We start from the raw sequence: 20,630 nt of genomic DNA on the forward strand, positions 1-20,630 counted from the left end.
AGAACAAAGGGAAAGGTCTGGGATAGGGTCGAGGGCAGATGTTAAATGAGAAAGATGTCATGGAATGTATGGCAATGGGAGTCGTAATGATCATATTAAAGACACAAAACATTGGTCCAGAGTAGGTGCGAATAGTGGAACAAAGGTCAGCTTGTGTTTTGTACTTAAACAAAGGAGATTACAATGGGATGAAAGAAGAACTAGCTAAGGTAGACTGGGAGCAAAGACTTTATGGTGAAACAGTTGAGGAACAGTGGAGAACCTTCCAAGTGATTTTTCACAGTGCTCAGCAAAGGTTTATACCAACAAAAAGGAAGGACGGTAGAAAGAGGTCGTGCCTGACAAACCTGTTAGAGTTCTTTGAAGAGATAACAAATAGGTTAGACCAAGGAGAGCCAATGGATGTTATCTATCTTGACTTCCAAAAGGCCTTTGATAAGGTGCCTCACGGGAGACTGCTGAGTAAAATAACGGCCCATGGTATTCGAGGCAAGGTACTAACATGGATTGACGATTGGCTGTCAGGCAGAAGGCAGAGAGTTGGGATAAAAGGTTCTTTTTCAGAATGGCAACCGGTGACGAGTGGTGTCCCGCAGGGTTCAGTGTTGGGGCCACAGCTGTTCTCTTTATATATTAACGATCTAGATGACGGGACTGGGGGCATTCTGGCTAAGTTTGCCGATGATACAAAGATAGGTGGAGGGGCAGGTAGTATGGAGGAGGTGGGGAGGCTGCAGATAGATTTAGACAGTTTAGGAGAGTGGTCCAAGAAATGGCTGATGAAATTCAACGTGGGCAAGTGCGAGGTCTTGCACTTTGGAAAAAAGAATAGAGGCATGGACTATTTTCTAAACGGTGACAAAATTCATAATGCTGAAGTGCAAAGGGACTTGGGAGTCCTAGTCCAGGATTCTCTAAAGGTAAACTTGCAGGTTGAGTCCGTAATTAAGAAAGCAAATGCAATGTTGTCATTCATCTCAAGAGGCTTGGCATATAAAAGCAGGGATGTACTTCTGAAGCTTTATAAAGCATTAGTTAGGCCCCATTTAGAATACTGTGAGCAATTTTGGGCCCCACACCTCAGGAAGGACATACTGGCACTGGAGCGGGTCCAGCGGAGATTCACACGGATGATCCCAGGAATGGTAGGCCTAACATACGATGAACGTCTGAGGATCCTGGGATTATATTCATTGGAGTTTAGGAGGTTGAGGGGAGATCTAATAGAAACTTACAAGATAATGAATGGCTTAGACAGGGTGGACGTAGGGAAGTTGTTTCCATTAGCAGGGGAGACTAGGACCCGGGGGCACAGCCTTAGAATAAAAGGGAGTCACTTTAGAACAGAGGTGAGGAGAAATTTCTTCAGCCAGAGAGTGGTGGGTCTGTGGAATTCATTGCCACAGAGGGCGGTGGAGGCCTGGACGTTGAGTGTCTTTAAGACAGAAGTTGATAAATTCTTGATTTCTCGAGGAATTAAGGGCTATGGAGAGAGAGCGGGTAAATGGAGTTGAAATCAGCCATGATTGAATGGTGGAGTGGACTCGATGGGCCGAATGGCCTTACTTCCGCTCCTATGTCTTATGGTCTTAAAGAGGGAAAATCGACCGTGGATATCTAAGGAAATAAGGGAGAGTATCAAATTGAAGGAAAAAACATACAAAGTAGCAAAGATCGGTGGGAGACTAGAGGACTGGGAAATTTGTAGGGGGCAACAGAAAGCTACTAAAAAAGCTATAAAGAGTAAGATAGATTATGAGAGTCAACTTGCTCAGAATATAAAAACAGATAGTAAAAGTTTCTCCAAATATATAAAACAAAAAAGAGTGGCTAAGGTAAATATTGGTCCTTTAGAGGATGAGAAGGGAGATTTAATAATGGGAGATGAGGAAATGGCTGAGGAACTGAACAGGTTTTTTGGGTCGATCTTCACAGTGGAAGACACAAATAACATGCCAGTGACTGATGGAAATGAGGCTATGACAGGTGAGGACCTTGAGAGGATTGTTATCACCAAGGAGGTAGTGATGGGCAAGCTAATGGGGCTAAAGGTAGACAAGTCTCCTGGCCCTGATGGAATGCATCCAAGAGTGCTAAAAGAGATGGCTAGGGAAATTGCAAATGCACTAGTGATAATTTACCAAAATTCACTAAACTTTGGGATGGTCCCGGCGGATTGGAAATTAGCAAACGTGACACCACTGTTTAAAAAAGGAGGTAAGCAGAAAGAGGGTAATTATAGGCCAGTGAGCTTAACTTCGGTAGTAGGGAAGATGCTGGAATCTATCATCAAGGAAGAAATAGCGAGGCATCTGGATGGAAATTGTCCCATTGGGCAGATGCAGCATGGGTTCATAAAGGGCAGGTCGTGCCTAACTAATTTAGTGGAATTTTTTGAGGACATTACCAGTGCGGTAGATAACGGGGAGCCAATGGATGTGGTATATCTGGATTTCCAGAAAGCCTTTGACAAGGTGCCACACAAAAGATTGCTGCATAAGATAAAGATGCATGGCATTAAGGGGAAAGTAGTAGCATGGATAGAGGATTGGTTAATTAATAGAAAGCAAAGAGTGGGGATTAATGGGTGTTTCTCTGGTTGGCAATCAGTAGCTAGTGGTGTCCCTCACGGATCAGTGTTGGGCCCACAACTGTACACAATTTACATAGATGATTTGGAGTTGGGGACCAAGGGCAATGTGTCCAAGTTTGCAGACGACACGAATATAAGTGGTAAAGCAAAAAGTGCAGAGGATACTGGAAGCCTGCAGAGGGATTTGGATAGGCTAAGTGAATGGGCTAGAGTCTGGCAGATGGAATACAATGTTGACAAATGTGAGGTTATCCATTTTGGTAGGAATAACAGCAAAAGGGATTATTATTTAAATGATAAAATATTAAAACATGCTGCTGTGCAGAGAGACCTGGGTGTGCTAGTGCATGAGTCGCAAAAAGTTGGTTTACAGGTGCAACAGGTGATTAAGAAGACAAATCGAATTTTGTCCTTCATTGCTAGAGGGATGGAGTTTAAGTTTAGGGAGGTTATGCTGCAATTGTATAAGGTGTTAGTGAGGCCACACCTGGAGTATTGTGTTCAGTTTTGGTCTCCTTACTTGAGAAAGGACGTACTGGCAGTGGAGGGTGTGCAGAGGAGATTCACTCGGTTAATCCCAGAGCTGAAGGGGTTGGATTACGAGGAGAGGTTGAGTAGACTGGGTCTGTGCTCGTTGGAATTTAGAAGGATGAGGGGGGATCTTATAGAAACATATAAAATTATGAAGGGAATAGTTAGGATAGATGCGGGCAGGTTGTTTCCACTGGCGGGTGAAAGCAGAACTAGGGGGCATAGCCTCAAAATAAGGGGAAGTAGATTTAGGACTGAGTTTAGGAGGAACTTCTTCACCCAAAGGGTTGTGAATCTATGGAATTCCTTGCCCAGTGAAGCAGTAGAGGCTCCTTCATTAAATGTTTTTAAGATAAAGATAGATAGTTTTTTGAAGAATAAAGGGATTCGGGGATATGGTGTTCGGGCCGGAAAGTGGAGCTGAGTCCACAAAAGATCAGCCATGATCTCATTGAATGGCGGAGCAGGCTCGAGGGGCCAGGTGGCCTACTCCTGCTCCTAGTTCTTATGTTCTTATGAGTGTTGGGGCCTTGGGCAGTGAGGATACAGTAGGTAAAATGGCAGGTCTTACAACTGCTGCAAATACAAGGGAAACTGCCAGACAAAGGTGAGGTTTTAGAGGTGATTGAGGAATGGACCAGCTTGTTGTGGAGAGACGGACTCGTCAGAATGGTGATAAGGATGGGGAGGGAATGATGTATTTGATGGTGGCATCATGTGTAAATGGAAGGGAATGATCCTTTGAATGTGGAGACTAGTGGGGTGGAAAGTGAGGATAAGAGGAAATCTGTCGTGGTTCTGAAAGGGGGAGAAAGAGGTGAGAACAGAAATATAGAAAATGGGTGAACAGGGTTGAGAAACTGGTCAATCACAGTGGGGGGGAGGGGGGGGGGGCAATCCTTGATTGAGGAAAAAGGAAGACATGCTGGTGTTGACAGTTGCATCAACAGAACAGGTACAACAGGGATAGGACGGGACAGCCATCTATGTACTGGAAAAATAATTACGGGAGGAGGCGTGATTAGAACTGGAGCCAGTAAAGTTCCAGATATGGCAGAGAAAGACATCTGGGCGCGATTCTCCGATGCCGCGCATTTGGGAGAATCGCCTGGGGCGCCGTTTTTTCACATGACGCCAGTCTGATGCCCTCCCGCAATTCACCCAAGCGGCGATATCGGCACTATCGATTTCTGCGCGGCGCAGGCCGGAGAATCGCCCGAGACACCCAAAATGTCGATTCTCCGCTATTCTCCGGCCCGCATGGGCCGAGCAGCCTGCCCAATACGACGGGTTCCCACTGGTGCCGTCCACACCTGGTCGCTGCCGGCGGGAACAGCGCGGGAACGCTGGGGGGACAGCCTGTGGGGGGGTGGAAGGGGGTTCCTGCACCAGGGGGGGCCTCAAATGGGGCCTGGCCCGCGATCGGTGCCCACCGATCGGCGGGCCGGCCTCTCTGAAGGAGAACCTCCTTTCCTCCGCGCCCCGCAAGATCCGTCCGACATCTTCTTGCGGGGTGGCCTCGGGGAGGACGGCAACCCGCGCATGCGCGGGTGACGCCAGTTATACAGCGCTGGCTTTATGGCGGCACCAATGCCCGGCGCGCGCTGACAACGCTGCTTTCGCGACACGCCCCCCGAGTTTCTCGCGGCCCCGATCCTAGCCCATTTTCGGGCCCTGAATCGGTCGAGATCGGGGCCGTTTCGCGCCGTCGTGAACCTTGCCGGTGTTCACGACGGCGTGGGCACTTAGTCGCGGGAGCCGAGAATCGCGCCCATGGTGCCAAGTGCAGGAGGATAAAACAGTCAAAAACATTTTGTTTTATTAATAGGAAATATCCACAAACAAAAGAATATTGGGAAATTCAGATAAAAGAGGGGATGAAGGAGGTATGTCGAAGCAAGAGGAGCTATTCAGCCCTCCAGACTGTTAAACAATTCAACTGGATCATGACCAATCACAATATACTTAGAACTGGGGCTGGATTCTCCCAAAATGGGGCTATGTCCCCAAGCCGGCGTAAAAACGCAGGTGTTGCACTCCAGAGTTTCCTGGGAAAAAAACCAACCGAATTCACTTTCCTTCAGGGGGCTAGCAGTGATAGGAGTGCTCCACGCAGTTTTGGCTGCGGATACGGGCCCTCGCTCTCCCAGCGGCGGCGCCGAATGATAGGAGTGCTCCACGCAGTTTTGGCTGCGGATACGGGCCCTCGCTCTCCCAGCGGCGGCGCCGAATGATAGGAGTGCTCCACGCAGTTTTGGCTGCGGATACGGGCCCTCGCTCTCCCAGCGGCGGCGCCGAATGCCATGGCGTACCTGGACCGCGGAGGCAGCTTCGTAATGTAGGTCCCCCCCGATCGGCCGCGCGCCCCTGCATCGGACCGGCCCGATCTGTGCCCCAGCTGCCCATAAGGACCCACCCCCCCCGGTGCCCAATCCCCCCGCCCCCCCACCAGGGTGGCTGCGGACTGAGTTTGCAGCTGCCACACGGGACTCCCGACCGGCCAGACCATGTTAGTTCCACGCCGTCGGGAACTCGGCTGGTTGGGAATGGAGTATTGCTGGGCGGGCCTGTGGCTATGCCCCCCAGCCGCCGCCGCGTAATTCACGGACGCATGGATATTCGGGGCTCGGAGAATCTCCGGAGCGGCGCTGGGCCCGATTCCGTCGGGAAAGTTGATTCTCTGTCCCCGCGCCAAACGCGATTTCGCCGCGGGGCTGCGGAGAATCCAGCCCCTGATCTTTCCTCGATCCAAATGGATGGCCTCTTGCCTACGTTAAACCGTATCTGCCACAGTTTTGTCTGCTCCCAGTACTCTCCTTACTATCTGCTCCCAGTACTCTCCTTACTATCTGCTCCCAGTACTCTCCTTACTATCTGCTCCCAGTACTCTCCTTACTATCTGCTCCCAGTACTCTCCTTACTATCTGCTCCCAGTACTCTCCTTACTATCTGCTCCCAGTACTCTCCTTACTATCTGCTCCCAGTACTCTCCTTACTATCTGCTCCCAGTACTCTCCTTACTATCTGCTCCCAGTACTCTCCTTACTATCTGCTCCCAGTACTCTCCTTACTATCTGCTCCCAGTACTCTCCTTACGATCCACTCATAAGTTAATGTCATCTGCAAACTTGTATACTCATATCCATTCCTTCATCCAAGCCATCGATAAACATGGAGAAAGTTAAGACCTCAGGACAGAAACCTGGGGAACGTGAGCTCCCGCATCTCACCAACCATCTCACCAACGAGAGCAGTTGGGGAGAGTTAAAATTAATATGCCAGGGGGATGGGGGCAAGGAGTCAGAGAAAGAGGGAACAGGGACAAAAGCAAAAGGCAGAAAAGTGAATAAGATAAGTGATAGGTGAAGAAACCAAGGAAATATTCGAAAAGGGCAAAAGAGAAAAATATTGGGAGCAAGACAAGCATTGTGAAAAAGATAAACTTAAAGGCTCCGTGCCTTAATGCACGGAGCATTTGCAATAAAGTGGATTAACTAATCGCGCAGATAGATATAAATGGGTCTGATATAATTGGGATTACGGAGACATGACTGCAGGGTAACCACGGATGGGAACTGAATGCCCCAGGTTTTCAGTATTTAGGAAGGACAGGCATAAAAGAAAAGGTTGTGGCGTGGCACTTCTGGTTAAAGAGGAAATTAACACAGTAGTGAGGAAGGATATTAGCTCTGACAATGTGGAATCTGGATGGGTAGAGTTGAGAAATACCAAGGGGCAAAAAACATTAGTGGGTCATACATAGACCCCCAAACTGCAGTGATGAGGTTGGGAATGGCATTAAACAAGAAATTAGAGATGTATGTAATAAGGGAATATCGGTGATCATGGGTGATTTTAATCTTCACATAGATTGGGCAAATCAAATTGGCCACAATGCCGTAGAGGAGGATTTCCTGGAGTTTATACGGGATGGTTTTCTTGACCAATATGTGGAGGAACCAACTAGCGAGCAGGCCATCTTAGACTGGGTACTGTGTAATGAGAAGGGACTCAATGCCAGTCTGGCTGTACGTGACCATTTGGGGATGAGCGACCATAACATGATAGAACTTTTTATCAAGATGGAGAGTGAAGTAGTTGATTCGGAGACTAGGGTGCTGAATTTTAATAAAGGGAACTATGAAGATATGAGGCGTGAGTTGGCCTTGATAGATTTGGGAGAGTTACTTAAAGGGATGACAGTGGATAGACAATGGCAAACATTCAAGGAACGCATGGAGGAACTGCAGCAACTGTTCATTCCTGTCTGGCACAAAAGCAAAATGGGTAAGAGGGCCATCCATGGCTTACAAAGGAAATTAGAAACAGTATCTGATCCAAGGAAGAAGCATACAGCTTGGTCAAGAAAAATAATAGGTCTGAGGATTGAGAGCAGTTTAGGATTCATCAAAGCAGGACGATTAAGAAGGGGAAAGTACAGTACGAAAGGAAGATTGCAGGGAACATAAAGAATGACACTAAGAGTTTCTACAGATATGTGAAGAGAAAGAGATTGGTAAAGAGAAATGTAGGCCCCCTACAGCCAGAAACAGGGGAATGCATAATAAGGGATAAAGAAATGGCTGAGCAATTGAATACATACTATGTTTCTGTCTTCACAAATGAGGACACAAATCAGATACCAGAAATGTTGGAGAATGAAAGGTTTAGTGAAAGGGAAGAACTGAGGGAGATCAACATTAGTAGAGAAATGGTGCTGGGAAAACTGATGGGACTGAAGGAGGATAAATCCCCAGGGCCTGAGAATCTGCATCCCAGAGTGCTTAAGGAGGTGGCTCTGGATATAGTGGATGCATTGGTGGTCATCTTCCAGGATGCTATAGACTCTGGAACTGTCCCTGCAGATTGGAGGGTAGCTCACATCACTCCAATATTCAAAAAGGGAGGGAGAGAGAAAGTAGGGAATTATAGACCAGTAAGCCTAACATCGGTAGTGGGGAAAATTCGTGAATCCATTCTCAAGAACTTTATAGTGGAACATTTAGAAAGCAGTGGCAGGATCAGTCAAGCGTCAGCATGGATTTCTGAAAGGAAAATCATGGTTGACAAATCCCTTGGAATTCTTTGAAGATGTAACCAGTACAGTTGACAAGGGGGAGCCAGTTGATGTGGTATATTTGGACTTTAAGAAGGCGTTTGACAAAGTCCCGCATAAGAGATTATTGTGCAAAATTAAAGCGCATGGGATTGGGGGAAATGTATTGAGGTGGATAGAAACTGGTTGGCAGAGAGGAAACAAAGAGTAGGGATTAATGGGTCCTTTTCAAATTGGCAGGCAGTAATCAGTGGGGTACCACAGGGATCGGTGCTGGAACCCCAGCTATTCACAATATATATTAATGATTTGGATGAGGGAACAAAATGTAGCATTTCAAAGTTTGCAGATGATACCAAGTTAGGCGGGAGGGTGAATGGTGATGAGGATGCAGGGATCCTGCAGCATGATCGGGACAGGTTGGGCGAGAGGGCAAACCAATGGCAGATGCAGTATAATTTGGATAAGTGTGAGGTTATTCACTTTGGAAGCAAAAACAGGAAGGCAGATTACTACCTGAATGGTTGTAAATTGGGAGAGGGGTCTGTGCAGCGGGACCTGGGTGTCCTTGTGCACCAGTCGCTGAAGGTAAGCATGCAGATGCAGCAGGCGGTAAAGAAGGCTAATGGTATGTTGGCCTTCATTGCGAGAGGTTTCGAGTATAGAAGCAGGGATGTGTTGCTGCAATTGTACAGGGCCTTGGTGAGGCCACACCTGGAGTATTGTGGGCAGTTTTGGTCTCCTTCTCTGAGGAAGGATGTTCTTGCTCTCGAGGGAGTGCAGCGAAGGTTTACCAGACTGATTCCAGGCACGGCGGAACTGTCATACGAGGAGAGATTGACTAGGTTGGGATTGTTCTTGCTGGAGTTCAGAAGAATGAGGGGGGATCTCATAGAGACTTATAAAATTCTAACGGGACTAGACAGGGTAGATGTAGGGAAGATGTTACCAATGATGGGTATGTCCAGAACCAGGGGGTCACAGCTAAGGATTCAGGGTAAACCATTTCGGACACAGTTAAGGAGACATTTCTTCACCCAAAGAGTGGTGAGCCTGTGGAATTCATTACCACAGGAAGTAGTTGATGCTAAATCATTGAATATATTCAAGAGGCGGCTGGATATCGCACTTGGGGAGAATGGGATCAAAGGCTATGGGGAGAAAGCAGGATTAGGCTATTGAGTTGGATGATCAGCCATGATGGTGATGAATGGCGGACCAGGCTCGAAGGGCCAAAAGGCCTCCTCCTGCTCCTATCTTCTATGTATCTACGTATCTATGTGACCAACATATCGATCCTTTATTTGCACTCTCTGGCTCCTAAACCTCAAGCAATTTCATCACACTGTTTAAGGAAGGTGAGAGAAGAAAATCAGCGATTTACACACCAGTTAGCCTAACTTCCATTGTCAGGAAATCATGAGATCATAATAAATGGAGGACATTTAGTCCATCAAGCGACTCTGCCAGTCAAAAAGATCAAAGCTGGTCTGGCAGTCTCTGAACCCAATCGTCTCAACTCCCTTGTCCATCAAACATCTGTCCAACTCAACATTTAATATATTCAATGACCCGGCCTCTACTGCTCTCTGTTGGAGAGGGTTCCAAATGCTAATTCCCTATGGGAAGAAATTCCTCCTCATCACTGTCTTAAATAGGGGACCCCTCATATTTAAACCATGCCCCCTAATTCTGGATAACCCCACAAGAGGAAACATCCTCTCAGCAGCTACCCTGACAAGCACCCTCCACACCCTGACAATTTTATTTGGTTCAATATGATCACCTCTCATTTCTCTAAATTCCTATCAATATTGGCCCAACCTGCGCAATCTGTTCTCAAAAGACAACCCCTGTCACCCCAGCAACCAGCCTAGTGAGCCTTCTTTGAACTGCTTCCAATACAAATGTTACGACCCCCTATGGCAACAGGACTTGTACGACATTCGATTCCCTCTTACACCTTAGAGTATGAGCTACCCAGGTGATGAGGGGGCGCAGCTTCCTCCCAATTGGAGGAACTCGCCTCCGGTTATAAAACCCGACCTGGAAGCAGGTTAGGAAGGTGACCCTGCGGGGGAGTGGAGAGGAGTGATTGTTGTAGTGAGTGTGAGAATAAAGAGAGTTGCCTCCATCTACAACACTGGCGACGAGGATAAAGTGGAGCTGCCACAGGACAGTCTGCCACCAGCCAGCCTCCATGACACCTGGAGAGGCCTTTATCCCAGCCGCAGCCATGGCACTTATGGGAAAACTCAAGCCTTTTGACACCGACTCAGATGGTTGGTCCAGTAAGTCAAAAGACTTTGACTTTTTTTTCACACAAACGCCATCACCAATGACAAGCGACAAAGCGACACCTTACTGATCGCCGTTGGCAGGCCAACCTATAGACTGATAAGGAACTTGGTTTACCGGGACAGGCCAGAAGCGTTGCCGTTTGCCACTCTGGCTGACCTGGTGGGCCGTCATCTCAATCCACAGCCCCGATTAAGGCGCCATCGTGCCGTTTCCACACGGCGGAGTGCACTGTGGAATATTTGGTGCGGTTATGGGGACTGGCTGCCCCCTGCGAGTCCGGAGCGGCCCTGGCTGAATCCCTATGGGGCTTTGGCACCGAGAGACACATCGGAAGCTGCTGTAAGAGACACTTTGGCCCTTGACAGGGCTGTTGCCGTAGCGCCCGCCCAGGAAAGCGCCAACCGCGGACTCCAACAGGGCCTGGCAGTCTGGACAATGGGCGTCCTCCAGACTGCTGGCCGAAAACCAGTGGAAGCGACATGGAGCTTCCCCGGCCCAGCATTCCCAGACAGCGGGCACCGCTATTGAACAGGACACCAAGGCCAGGAACGAAGCTCCAGGAGATAATGTGAGGGTGCCCGCCCTCTGGCAACGGACCAGTCATTATTCCTCCCCGAGAGGCCGCCCCAATTTCCTGGAGAAAGTGGAGGTTGAGGAGCCAATCCTGCTGTTGCTGTGAGTTACAGAGCCCGGAAAGGCACCTATCCGAGCCCGGAACGACGCCTATCCGAGCCCAGAACGACACCTATCCGAGCCCGGAACGGCACCTATCCGAGCCGGGAACGACACCTATCCGAGCCGGGAACGGCACGTATCCGAGCCGGGAACGGCACCTATCCGAGCCGGGAACGACACCTATCCGAGCCGGGAACGGCACCTATCCGAGCCCAGAACGACACCTATCCGAGCCGGGAACGGCACCTATCCGAGCCCGGAACGACACCTATCCGAGCCGGGAACGGCACGTATCCGAGCCGGGAACGACACCTATCCGAGCCGGGAACGGCACGTATCCGAGCTGGGAACGACACCTATCCGAGCCGGGAACGGCACGTATCCGAGCCGGGAACGACACGTATCCGAGCCGGGAACGACACCTATCCGAGCCGGGAACGGCACGTATCCGAGCCGGGAACGGCACGTATCCGAGCCGGGAACGACACGTATCCGAGCCGGGAACGACACGTATCCGAGCCGGGAACGACACCTATCCGAGCCCGGAACGACACCTATCCGAGCCGGGAACGGCACGTATCCGAGCCGGGAACGGCACCTATCCGAGCCCGGAACGGCACCTATCCGAGCCGGGAACGACACCTATCCGAGCCGGGAACGGCACCTATCCGAGCCCAGAACGACACCTATCCGAGCCGGGAACGACACCTATCCGAGCCGGGAACGGCACCTATCCGAGCCCAGAACGACACCTATCCGAGCCGGGAACGGCACCTATCCGAGCCGGGAACGGCACGTATCCGAGCCGGGAACGACACCTATCCGAGCCGGGAACGGCACGTATCCGAGCCGGGAACGACACCTATCCGAGCCGGGAACGGCACGTATCCGAGCCGGGAACGACACCTATCCGAGCCCGGAACGACACCTATCCGAGCCGGGAACGGCACGTATCCGAGCCCAGAACGACACCTATCCGAGCCCAGAACGACACCTATCCGAGCCGGGAACGGCACCTATCCGAGCCGGGAACGGCACGTATCCGAGCCGGGAACGACACCTATCCGAGCCGGGAACGGCACGTATCCGAGCCGGGAACGACACCTATCCGAGCCGGGAACGACACCTATCCGAGCCCGGAACGACACCTATCCGAGCCCGGAACGACACCTATCCGAGCCGGGAACGACACCTATCCGAGCCGGGAACGACACCTATCCGAGCCCGGAACGACACGTATCCGAGCCGGGAACGACACCTATCCGAGCCCGGAACGACACCTATCCGAGCCGGGAACGACACCTATCCGAGCCGGGAACGGCACGTATCCGAGCCGGGAACGACACCTATCCGAGCCCGGAACGACACGTATCCGAGCCGGGAACGACACCTGTCCGAGCCAGGAACGACACGTATCCGAGCCGGGAACGGCACGTATCCGAGCCGGGAACGACACCTATCCGAGCCGGGAACGGCACCTATCCGAGCCGGGAACGACACCTATCCGAGCCCAGAACGACACCTATCCGAGCCGGGAACGGCACCTATCCGAGCCGGGAACGGCACGTATCCGAGCCGGGAACGACACCTATCCGAGCCGGGAACGGCACGTATCCGAGCCGGGAACGGCACCTATCCGAGCCGGGAACGACACCTATCCGAGCCGGGAACGACACCTATCCGAGCCGGGAACGACACCTATCCGAGCCGGGAACGGCACCTATCCGAGCCGGGAACGACACCTATCCGAGCCCAGAACGACACCTATCCGAGCCGGGAACGGCACCTATCCGAGCCGGGAACGGCACGTATCCGAGCCGGGAACGACACCTATCCGAGCCGGGAACGGCACGTATCCGAGCCGGGAACGACACCTATCCGAGCCGGGAACGACACCTATCCGAGCCCGGAACGACACCTATCCGAGCCGGGAACGACACCTATCCGAGCCGGGAACGACACGTATCCGAGCCGGGAACGGCACCTATCCGAGCCGGGAACGGCACCTATCCGAGCCGGGAACGGCACCTATCCGAGCCGGGAACGACACCTATCCGAGCCCAGAACGACACCTATCCGAGCCGGGAACGGCACCTATCCGAGCCGGGAACGGCACGTATCCGAGCCGGGAACGACACCTATCCGAGCCGGGAACGGCACGTATCCGAGCCGGGAACGACACCTATCCGAGCCGGGAACGACACCTATCCGAGCCCGGAACGACACCTATCCGAGCCGGGAACGACACCTATCCGAGCCGGGAACGACACGTATCCGAGCCGGGAACGGCACCTATCCGAGCCGGGAACGGCACCTATCCGAGCCGGGAACGGCACCTATCCGAGCCGGGAACGACACCTATCCGAGCCGGGAACGGCACGTATCCGAGCCGGGAACGGCACGTATCCGAGCCGGGAACGGCACGTATCCGAGCCGGGAACGGCACCTATCCGAGCCGGGAACGGCACGTATCCGAGCCGGGAACGACACCTATCCGAGCCGGGAACGGCACGTATCCGAGCCGGGAACGGCACGTATCCGAGCCGGGAACGGCACGTATCCGAGCCGGGAACGACACCTATCCGAGCCGGGAACGACACCTATCCGAGCCGGGAACGACACCTATCCGAGCCGGGAACGACACCTATCCGAGCCGGGAACGACACGTATCCGAGCCGGGAAAGACACCTATCCGAGCCGGGAACGGCACGTATCCGAGCCGGGAACGGCACGTATCCGAGCCGGGAACGGCACCTATCCGAGCCGGGAACGACACCTATCCGAGCCGGGAACGACACCTATCCGAGCCGGGAACGACACCTATCCGAGCCGGGAACGACACGTATCCGAGCCGGGAACGACACCTGTCCGGGTGACGCTGCTGCTGAACGGACACCCACCAAAATGGAACTGGACACGGTAATGCCGGTTTGTCATCAGCTTTTGCACGTTTACCGTCATCCAGACAGGTCTTCAGACGCTGGGGCTCTGTGACATGGGGGTCCGACTGGCCACGTATACAGGGGAGCCCTGAGAAATCGAAAGCACCGGCAATTTCCATTGGCATTGGAGACCAGTCTACGTGCCGACCATTGGCGGTAGTCCATGGTGCCGGGCCCAGTAAGTGGCTGTGTCACCTGCGTCTGGTTTGGCAAATCGAGCGCCAAATGTACCCCCGTGGACCGGAAGGGGTGCTGACCAAGTTCCTTTTGTTTTTCGCCGATGGCCTGGGTACCATTAAAGGAGCTATGGCCACACGCCTGCCCTGTGCCGTAGGCATTTTGCACCAACATAGACCTGGAATTGGACTGTTTGGAACAGCTGGGTAATATTCATCCCATCCACTATGCCGATTGGGTCACGCCTGTAGTCCCCGTGTTGAAGCCAGGTGGGTCGGTATGGCTCTGTGGACTCTATGGCCTTGACTGTTACCCGGTCCCTCAGATTGAGGATCTCTACGCCCGGCTCTGGGGGGGAAATGTTCACTAAGCTGAACATGAGCTGACACTCGAACCGAGTTCCCGGAAATATGTGGCAATCAATACCCATCGGGGACTGTACGAATATACGAGGTTGCCGTTCAGAATCTCCTTGGCTTCTGCGATATTCCAGAACGTTATGGAGAATATCTTGCGAGGGCTGTAGACGTTGGCCATCCACCTGCATGACGTTCTCATCACCGGTACCTCGCATCAGGAACATGTGGGGAACCTAACCAAGGTCCTCGAGCGGTTTGCTCGGGCCGGGGTCCACCTCCCGAGGGAGAAGTGCGTTTTTCATTTACCGGTGGTCACATATCGAGGCTACCGGGTGGACAGCAGAGGCCTCCATCCAGTGGAGGACAAGGTGCGGGCGATTCACCAGGCCCCCATCCCTCAAGACCAAACTGAGCTCCGCTCTTTCCTGGGCCTGGTGAACCATTATGGGAAGTTCATTACCAGGATGGCCACGCTGCTCAGTCCGCTCCACCAGCTGCTGAAGGGACAGAAGTGGGACTGGGCCCCCCCTCAGCAGAAGGCGTTTCAAGCGGTGAAGCACCGTCTCTCGTCAGAGGAATTGCTGACCCACTTCGACCCGGACAAGCCCCTGCTCCTCATAACGGTGTCTCAAAAGGTGCCATGTTGGAGCCTCAGCTACTCACCATATTTATCAACAGCTCAGATGATGGGATAGGGAGCCACATATCTAAATTTGTCAATGGAACACAGACAGGCAACACTGCTAGTACTGTCGATGGCAACATAAAATTACAGAGTTAATAATACTGTCATTTGTATATTTATTGTGTTTAACTGTACGCAGGTGATTGGCATTAACTGGGCTTTCACGTGTGGCCCTAAAATGGAAACAGACTGAAACTATGGATAAGTAAAACTAGAATATACTGGAAATACTCAGTGGGCCTGACAACATCTGTGGAAATAGTAAATGTTTCAGGTCTGAGACCTTTCATCAGAATTGCCGTTATGGGGTTAGGAAATGTATGTTTGTAATGGTGTAAATAAATGCTTATAAAAATGTGTAAAGATTGGCTTGAGTTCTATCCTTCTCCACTGGTTGTCAGAATGAATCGATTTAGTGAATGGGCAAATGGACAAATCGAATTCAAGCTGGGGGAATGTGAGGTCATCCACTTTCGATCCAAATGGTGGAAAACCCCAAACAGTTGAGGCTGAGAGAAGTTTGTGTGGGTGGTTGTGGTGGCGAGGGGGGGTGGGGGGGGGGGGGGGGTTAGTCACATGACTTGGCTTTGTCTATTAGTGGATGGGGCTTATTGGAGCAGTGAGCGAAGGGTTTCCTTGTGCAAGGTGTCAGCTCAGTCGGTAGTGTATTCATCTTGGAATTGGAAGCTCATGGGTAAAGTTGCACTTTGGAGCCTCCAAGCACATAACCCAGCTCACATTGCAGTGCATCAGTGAGAGTGCTGCACTGTCAGTGGTACTGTCTTTCTGGTGAGATATTAAACTGAGACTCCCATCTGTTTTCTCAGGTGAATGTAAAAGAACTAATGGCACAATTTTGAAGACCAATATTTATCCTTCACAAAAACAGATTGTCTGGTCATTTTCACTGCTCTTTTGGGATCTTGCTGTGTGAAAATTGGCTGTGATTCCTACATTACAACAGAAACTACACTTCAAAAGTACTCAATTGGCTGTAAAGCACATTGAAATGCCTTGAAGTCAAAAAGGTACAATAGCAATGCAAGGTATCAATGAAGAGGTCGATGGGAAGTCTCTCACCTGTGCACTCAGGTATCGCTAATTCCTCAATCATTGGCTCCCGATGTTAATCTTCAGGCAATTGCCTCACAGAATTTGTGTTCCATTGACCCACATGTGACTCTGTGCTGAGGGTTACAGGAGAGGTCAGAGCAGTGGAGGGTCAGGAGTCATAGCGAACCTGGTTGTCTGCATCTGAACTTCAGTAACTTCTGCTCTCCGCACTGCAAGTCAATATCTGGGGCAGGTTGGATGCTGATCCTGCCTGAATAGGAAGTTCTGATAAATCCATCATACAGTGTGTGAGAGATTGGCTGTAAACTAAACAATAGAGCCCTGACCCAATCATGGCGATGTTCCTTCACCACTACTGGGAGCACAATTACTTTGGCACCAAGTGCTGACTGTGGTGATGCTCAGCACTCGCATTTGAATTGACGTTCCTGTGCTCTAGTCCTCTCCACTGGATCCCAAACACACATCCCAACACAGCACATCCCATCCCATCCCAACACAGCACATCCCATCCCAGCACAGCACAGCACATCCCATCCCATCCCAGCACAGCCCATCCCATCCCAGCACAGCCCAGCCCAGCACATCCCAGCACAGCACATCCCATCCCATCCCAGCACAGCCCATCCCATCCCAGCACAGCCCAGCCCAGCACAGCACAGCCCAGCCCAGCACATCCCAGCACAGCCCCAGTGCTCACACTCCCCCAGTGCTCACACTCCCCCAGTGCTCTCACACTCCCCCAGTGCTCTCACACTCCCCCAGTGCTCTCACACTCCCCCAGTGCTCTCACACTCCCCCAGTGCTCTCACACCTTCCTCCAATGCTCTCACACTCCCCCAGTGCTCTCACACTCCCCCAGTGCTCTCACACTCCCCCAGTGCTCTCACACCTTCCTCCAATGCTCTCAAACCGTCTACCAACAGTGCTCGCACTCCCTCAGTGTTCACAATCTCCCACTGCTCAGTCCACTTGCACTCACACACCATCCCCAGTGCACTTTTACATCAGTGCTTTATTGCCCCCAATGCTCTATTACCCCCCAGTGCTTGATTACTCCTAGTGCTCTATTACCCCCCAGTTCTTGATTACTCCTAGTGCTCTATTACCCCCCAGTTCTTGATTACTTCTAGTGCTCTATTACCCCCCAGTTCTTGATTACTCCTAGTGCTCTATTACCCCCCAGTGCTTGATTACTCCTAGTGCTCTATTATCCCCAGTACTCGATTTCTCCCAAGGCTCGATCACCCCAATGCTCTAATACCCTAGTGCTCTACTTCTCCCAGTGCTCTATTAGCCCCACTGTTTTATTATCCCAGTGCTCTATTACTCCCAGTGCTCTAATACCCTAGTGCTCTAATACCCCAGTGCTCTAATACCCTAGTGCTCTAATACCCTAGTGCTCTATTACTCTCAGTGCTCTAATAGCCCAGTGCTCTATTAACCCCTGTGCTCTTTTACCCCCAGTACTCTATTACTCCCAGTGCTCTAAATACCCTAGTGCTCTATTACTCTCAGTGCTCTAATACCACAGTGCTCTATTAACCCCAGTGCTCTTTTACCCCAGTACTCTATTACTCCCAGTGCTTTAATACCCCAGAGCTCTATTACCCCCCAGTACTCTATTACTCCAAGTGCTCGAATACCCCAGTGGTCTATTACCCCCAGTGATCTATTACTCCTAGTGCTCTAATACCTCAGTGCTCTATTACCCCCAGTACTCTATTACTCCCAGTGCTCTATTACTCCCAGTGCTCTAATACCCCAGTGCTCTATTACCCCCAGTACTCTATTACTCCCAGTGCTCTATTGCCCCCCAGTACTCTATTATTCAAAGTGCTTGAATACCCCAGTGGTCTATTACCCCCAGTGATCTATTACTCCCAGTGCTCTATTACCCCTTATACACTATTACCCCCCATGCTCTTTTATCCCCAGTGGTCTATTACCCCATTGTTTTCTCCCCCACACTGATAAAGCGGGAAGCTTTTTGCCAAGAGTGTTTACTTTGATCTGATTGGACAGGGTAGTGGATAAGGTGATGAAAAGGTGAAAATAATAATTGAATCTGTAACTGGAGACCCGAGAATATAAATGCGGGGACATAATGCGGAAGTTTCACAAGGTACAATGATCCAGTGTAGTGTCACTGGGATGTTACCAGGGCTGAGGGTTATAATTCTGGACTGAGTTTCTGAACTGAATTGAAGGCATTTTAAACACGATTAAGGCAATAGTGAGATAGCTTGCACTTAAATTGAGATGACTGTGATTAGATAATCTCAATAAAATTGAAGGGCATTTTGAACTTATCTTGAAGCAGAGGTGGGGTTAGATGTGGAATTCTCAGCTACAAACAGAACCTTTAAAATCCTTCAAAAGTACATTGCACAGTTTTTTGGGCTAGAGGCTGAGTGAGGACTCCATCAAGCAATCTCCATCTCCTATCTGCTTTACCCAGCACTTTCAATTTGGAGCAACATCAGGTTGGCCCAGGATGGCAGATCAGCGTTGTTGCTGTTGGAGGAAGGAGGCTGGTGACCAAGGGAGGGGAGAATAGCGGCAGACTCCGGGACAGTCAAGCAGCTTTCTCACCCTCAGTGTCTCAGCTCAAAGCGGAAAAACAGCCACTTGAGATGAGATTGTGTCCCTGCCACCCATACACGAGAGAGTTAACAAGCTCAGGGGATGGATGGAGAAAGAATCAGATGCTGAAAAGCATCTGCCTCAGAATGATAGAATCAGAATTGTACAGGTTAATTAAAAAATATCAACATTAATGAGAGGGAACCAGATTATAAGAGAGTGACTTACACCAGTATATAATTGGCTCAATAAGTATCAAAAGAGTAAATACATCCAGCTTCCCTTATCAATCAGTCACTTTGGAAAAGCCACATTATTCAAATGAGCCACAGTTTGCAATATGATCCAAATGACTCATTCGTTCCCCCCACCCCCTGGTCTTGAAGAGCAAATGTCGTGTGCTGTGTCATCATTGGTTAGAAACAGCACAGTATAAAACTGCATCAATGAGAGAGAGAGACTGTGCAGCAATAACGGGTCAAACAAAAGGTACCTGGCTACAGTCACTGACACAAACTATTGCAGGATTGGACTATTGGCCTCAACATTTGCACAGCAAGATCTGCAGTGCGAAAACGGGAAAATAGGATCAGTGCCAGCGTCCAAATTCACCAAAGCAACTTGCTCGCACTTGGGTTTATCTAAAATTAAGAAGAGCATTCATCAGGTTCCAGGATTGAGACTTTGAGAAGGGCTCCTATTGAAATTGGGAAAGGTGTCAACAATTAATCTGAGATTCCATCTGTTTAAAGGCTGAGGCAGTAAATGAGATGAAGTTGCTTCACACTGCAACGTTTAAAATTATTTAATTTTTAATATAAACTAACCATTGTAACATTGACACTGGACGGTCATTTTCGTGTGTTTAATAAGAACCACACACACTGACTCTCACTGGGATACAGTTCCACACACACTGACTCTCACTGGGGTACGGGTTCCACACACACTGACTCTCACTGGGGTACGGGTCCCACACACACTGACTCTCACTGGGGTACGGGTTCCACACACACTGACTCTCACTGGGGTACGGGTCCCACACACACTGACTCTCACTGGGGTACGGGTTCCACACACACTGACTCTCACTGGGGTACGGGTCCCACTCACACTGACTCTCACTGGGGTACGGGTCCCACACACACTGACTCTCACTGGGGTATGGGTTCCACACACACTGACTCTCACTGGGGTACGGGTCCCACACACACTGACTCTCACTGAGGTATGGGTTCCACACACACTGACTCTCACTGGGGTACGGGTTCCACACACACTGACTCTCACTGGGATACAGGTTCCACACACACTGACTCTCACTGGGGTACGGGTTCCACACACACTGACTGTCACTGGGATAGAGGTTCCACACACACTGACTCTCACTGGGGTACGGGTCCCACTCACACTGACTCTCACTGGGGTACGGGTCCCACACACACTGACTCTCACTGGGGTACGGGACCCACACACACTGACTCTCACTGGGGTACAGGTTCCACACACACTGACTCTCACTGGGATAGGGGTTCCACACACACTGACTCTCACTGGGGTACGGGTCCCACACACACTGACTCTCACTGGGGTACGGGTTCCACACACACTGACTATCACTGGGGTACGGGACCCACACACACTGACTCTC

The sequence above is a fragment of the Scyliorhinus torazame genome, chromosome 28 (assembly GCF_047496885.1).
Source record: "Scyliorhinus torazame isolate Kashiwa2021f chromosome 28, sScyTor2.1, whole genome shotgun sequence".
Classification (NCBI taxonomy): Eukaryota; Metazoa; Chordata; class Chondrichthyes; order Carcharhiniformes; family Scyliorhinidae; genus Scyliorhinus; species Scyliorhinus torazame.